Genomic DNA, 4,924 nt, shown 5'->3' with positions numbered 1-4,924 from the left:
TGGACACACAATCCTCATTGTATTATACATGATAACAGCTGTAAATTATATTGTAATCTGTAGTCATGTTTGACACAGAAAATATTTATTACATAAACATGTAATTAAAGGTTGTGGGAAATAGGTTATAATGTTAAAGGTCATATTGTCATGAGGTCAAGGACTACTGTGGAAACAGAAGTTTAGAATGTTCATGCAAGTTGACAAAAGTCTCTTTAACTTAGCATTTACCAAAATTGATTGTATCTTTAAGAATATGTCAATAAGGTAATATACTGCTTTCATGATAACACAAGGTATGTGACCTTGACCTTGACCTCATGGTTCTGAATAGATGAACCGATAGATCATTCCATTGTAACATTAGTACAGTGTTCATTTAGTGCAATAAATTGCAGTTGTTAAGTTTGGATGCCTTTCATCAGCTGTCACATTTATGTTCATCTCTGGGAATTTGTTGTGATATATCTTGAGCAGCTATACGTTTACCTTCTTTTTCATCAGAATTATATGCATATTTAGGATTTTGATTGGTCAGTATTCCAACCTATGCAAATTTTATAGCAACTTTTCAAGGTCATGTATAATAAGGTTTATCATCTTTCGGGGTTTACAGTTCTTGTTTTATTGAGAATTTTTTTTCTGGGAAGTTACAAATCTATGTATAACTTAAATGTTTTAAAGTTGACAAATGAATTACAAATCTGTCAATAACTATACTGATTTAAAGTTGATAAAAAGTTAGATAAAAGTATAAACTCAATAATAATATATTTTCTACTTTAACCTTGTTTCACTTGCAAATTCTCAGAGATGAATGGTTGCATAGTACAGGGGATATATCATGATATATAATGAGTAGAGGGGAGATCTCATGATAAAATTTCATACCCATGTTACCTATATACGTAACAACAAGGAGAAATTATCTGTATCTGGTTATTTAATATAAAATCTTAACATAGAATATTTCTCCTTGTTGTAATGTTATAACTGTTGTTTAGATCTGCATGTTACACAAAAGTTTTGTTTCATTTGTATTAAACATTTATTAGAGCTTTAAATGTCATGAGATAGAAAAATTATGTAACATTTTTCACTTTACTGTATAAACCAAAGTCAAAGACCAGTTCTACTGGTTTATTTTTTTCTTTCCATCAAGTATGGCACACTTTTGATGTATTGTTATTCTTTAAATATAACTGTAGAAAAGATTATTCGCATTGAACTTTTGCAAATAAAAATAGAAAGGTCTACAATCTTCTCAGGTAGTGTAACCATTTATTTTTACCCTGAAAGTTCCTTTAAATAAGTTGAACCTTATGAGATTTAGATATATAATGAAACAATCACATTAGAATGAAATTCTACAAAAGAGAAAAAAGTAATACATGATATATATATAATGATCTACACAACAAAGAATATTTTAATGTGTCAAGTTTTTCACATCTGGAATGTTCATTTTATATATTTATATAACATGAGGGATTCATATATCTTTCATTGAGGTCTTTTTGGCATTTTTTTCAACTATTTTAGAATTTTCTTATTAATTTTCACATTTTCACTTTATATTTCTAAATTTATATATTTATATTTAGTCTTTATCAAGTTTGTAGGAGAAACAAAATATATAAAATAAGCTATGTACACTTGTTCAAATTACAGATATATATGTTAAAACTGTTTTACAAATATGACACAAACACATGAAATAAAACTTTTGTTCATCACATATCTGTTTTTGTTTTTTGCCTTTTGCAAAATTCTTGTCAACCTTGAAAAACAGAAACTTGTAATATAAGTGGCAGGTGCTATTGACTCCGATCTTAATTAACTAAGATTGTCATTTTTCTGCCAGAGTTCGATGGCTCTCTCTATGTACTCTAACTTCCTCCACCAAAAAAAGGATATAAAGGGTATAGAGCTGGGCCTTAACACCAACAATCAATCATTTAATACTCCACAAGAATAGATTTCATTAGGACAATACCAGCATCAAATTCACCACTTGGAACATATAAGTATACAGGGTACTGTTTATTAACTTTTAATTCAATATACAGAAATATTGTAAATAGACAAAACTGCTACAAGTCCACTGACCTCCAAAGTCTGCTACACATTAGCAATGTGATGCACCCACATTGAAAGTGGACAGAAAAATACCTACATCAAAGGAATTATATAAATCATCAGTATAAATGTATGAAAAAATAAAAGTTCTGCAATAAAGTTCACAGAATGATACCTAACAGAAAAGTTTTGGTAAAGTGATTTGTTCAGGGAAGGTTGAAAAATAATGAAGATCAATAACAAAATTGATGTTGTATGCAGATATTACATAGTTGATGTCGCTTCAAGGTTAACCTAAACAAAGTACTCCAATTGAGATGAGAAAGAGAACGTTCAAATATACAAGCTGGTCGTATCAAATACAAAAATGTGACAGGAGATCTAACAGACGACCACCCCAACCATGTATATAAAGTTAATTTCTCGAGCAAGTGGTATAAACATTTGTAAGAGTTCCGCCTACTTTATGAATCTAATAAATGTTTTAGGAACTTTAACGGCAGACTATATGTAATGTTAACTGGCAGAAAAACTAAGTCCATTTATCCGTAAAATGCAGAAAACAGAAATAAATACAGATAAACAGGATTTTTTTTTAAAAGATAAAGGACAACAAATATTTCTGAAAGTAACTATGTGGCAGACTTCTCTTAGAAAATGCTCAACCAATGTGGCCAGATGAACCTAGATTTATGCAATAACACACATTCATATATCAAAGAGGTCAAAGACCTGGTGGGCTGTGGATCACAAATCCTTGAATCAGAAATCAAAATTTACTTCTACAATTTAATCTGACAGGATATTTCTACAGTAATATTAGCTGAATTAAGTCGTTTAATATGTTCTAGCCGGCTTGTTTCTTTATTATTATGAAGCTGACTTCATACAGGAACTTCTTGGGAAGAAAGATAAGAAGTAAGCAATATCCTTTAACTTTACTTTCTGCTATATATACACATGGAAAGAAGTATTGCAACACCTTGATTTTTCAAAAATTGAAAAATCAGCCTCTTTTTTTGGATGATATATGTATAATATTATTGAAACATAGTTTATGATAACATTGGCATTGAAACGAACAAAAAATGTTAAAAAAAAAAAGATTTATATAACCACAATTTTAATAACAAAATGAAGCGTTTTTTGTACAAAAAAATGCATTTTACAACTTTGACTGTAGTCGAACTTTACAATGTCAGACATTTCAAAATTAATCTTCAGATGACTGTTCACATCATGGTTGATCGTTATACGCCAAAGAATTAGTACTTTGTGCGCAGCCTCCATTCAAACGGATAACCGCATCTTAACGTCTTCTGATTCCTGCCAAAAATCGATTAATTTGTTGCTAAGGTAGCAGCAACCATTTCTGATGAAGGGCATTGTTTATTTCATGATGTGTTTGAACTGGGGTGTCCTTTCGCGCACTTCCCGCCCAAAAGTGTCCCATATATGCTCGATATGGTTCAAATCTGGGCTACGATCCGTCCACGGAAGATGACCCGAATTCCATTGGAACAATGAATCTTCCTCCATGATGCTAATTTTCAATTTTAGCGAGCTCTGCACTACATTGGATACGGAAAACTGTGTGTCTGTTCGTGAACAAAGGTCTCCGAAATGGTCTTATCGCACGATAACCAGTAGCGACGAGTCAATCTCGAACAGTTCTTGTTAAAAGGTTCCTGTATGCCAAACACTCTCTTTTTTGGATTTTATTGTATGCAAGGGGTTTCCTTCTGACCAACCTTTTTTATGCTTGATTTTCCCTAGCAAATGGTATAGAGGGTCTTCTTTATTTCGGAAGGTCTTTAACATCGTTTAGTGCCATTTTTAATTCTCAAAACGACTTCTAGTGGAATGGTAATGACCAACAATACGTGCAGTTATTACAGCGACCTCCTGCTTCACTCATGCTGATAATCTGTCATCTTGCTGCAGTTAAGAGTTGTCGATGACCCATTACAAGGTGTCAATCACATAACTTTAAAATTTTGGTTATTTAAAGTGTTGAAAACAATGAGGATGAAAACACCTGTTTTGCTGTTTACGGGTACAGTAGCTGCATGTGCAGATAAAAACTTACCGAGTCGATATTTATTGATTAAACTCAGGTGATACTTGAATAATGTTTAAGTAGTTCTATTTTACCAAATTATATCACAAAAAAATAAAAAGTGTTTTTTTTTATTTCAATTTCAATTTGGTGTTGCAATACTTTTTTCCATGTGTATAGATGATTTTCTCTCATAAAATAATTCAAAATTTGGTGACTTAAGTTGAACACATCTATCCCATCAGACTAGAGATAAAGGATACAAAAGATACAGTTAAGTCTGTCTCATATCTTGACTTACATGTAGAAATTGACATTGAGGGTCGGTTGAAAACTAAACTTTACAACAAAAGATTTATTTCATCTTCCAAATTGTGAACTTTCCATTTCTATGTAGCAACATTCCAGCAGCATTTGCATACAGAGTATATATCTCCCAATTGATAAAATATTCCTGTACTTATATTTTCTATCATGATTTCCTTGATAGAGGGTTGCTGCTCGCAAGGAATCTATTAAACCAAGAGTTCCAAATGGTGAAGTTGAAATGATCCTCTTTAAATTTTACAGATGCCATCACAAATTGGTTGACATATGGAATATCTGTTCCACAAATGATATCGAATATGTTCCTTATGTCGTAACTACAATCCACTTCCCTTTTCACCACGAATGTGACCTGTTGAATTATACCATTTACCAGGTTTGTAATATGAGCAACATGATGGGTGCTACATGTGGAGCAGGATCTGCTTACTCTTCCAAGCACCTGAGATCACCCCCAGT

The sequence above is a fragment of the Mytilus edulis genome, chromosome 2 (genome assembly GCF_963676685.1).
Source record: "Mytilus edulis chromosome 2, xbMytEdul2.2, whole genome shotgun sequence".
NCBI lineage: Eukaryota > Metazoa > Mollusca > Bivalvia > Mytilida > Mytilidae > Mytilus > Mytilus edulis.
The sequence above is the reverse complement of the archived record's forward strand: the minus strand, read 5'-3'. Positions refer to the sequence as shown.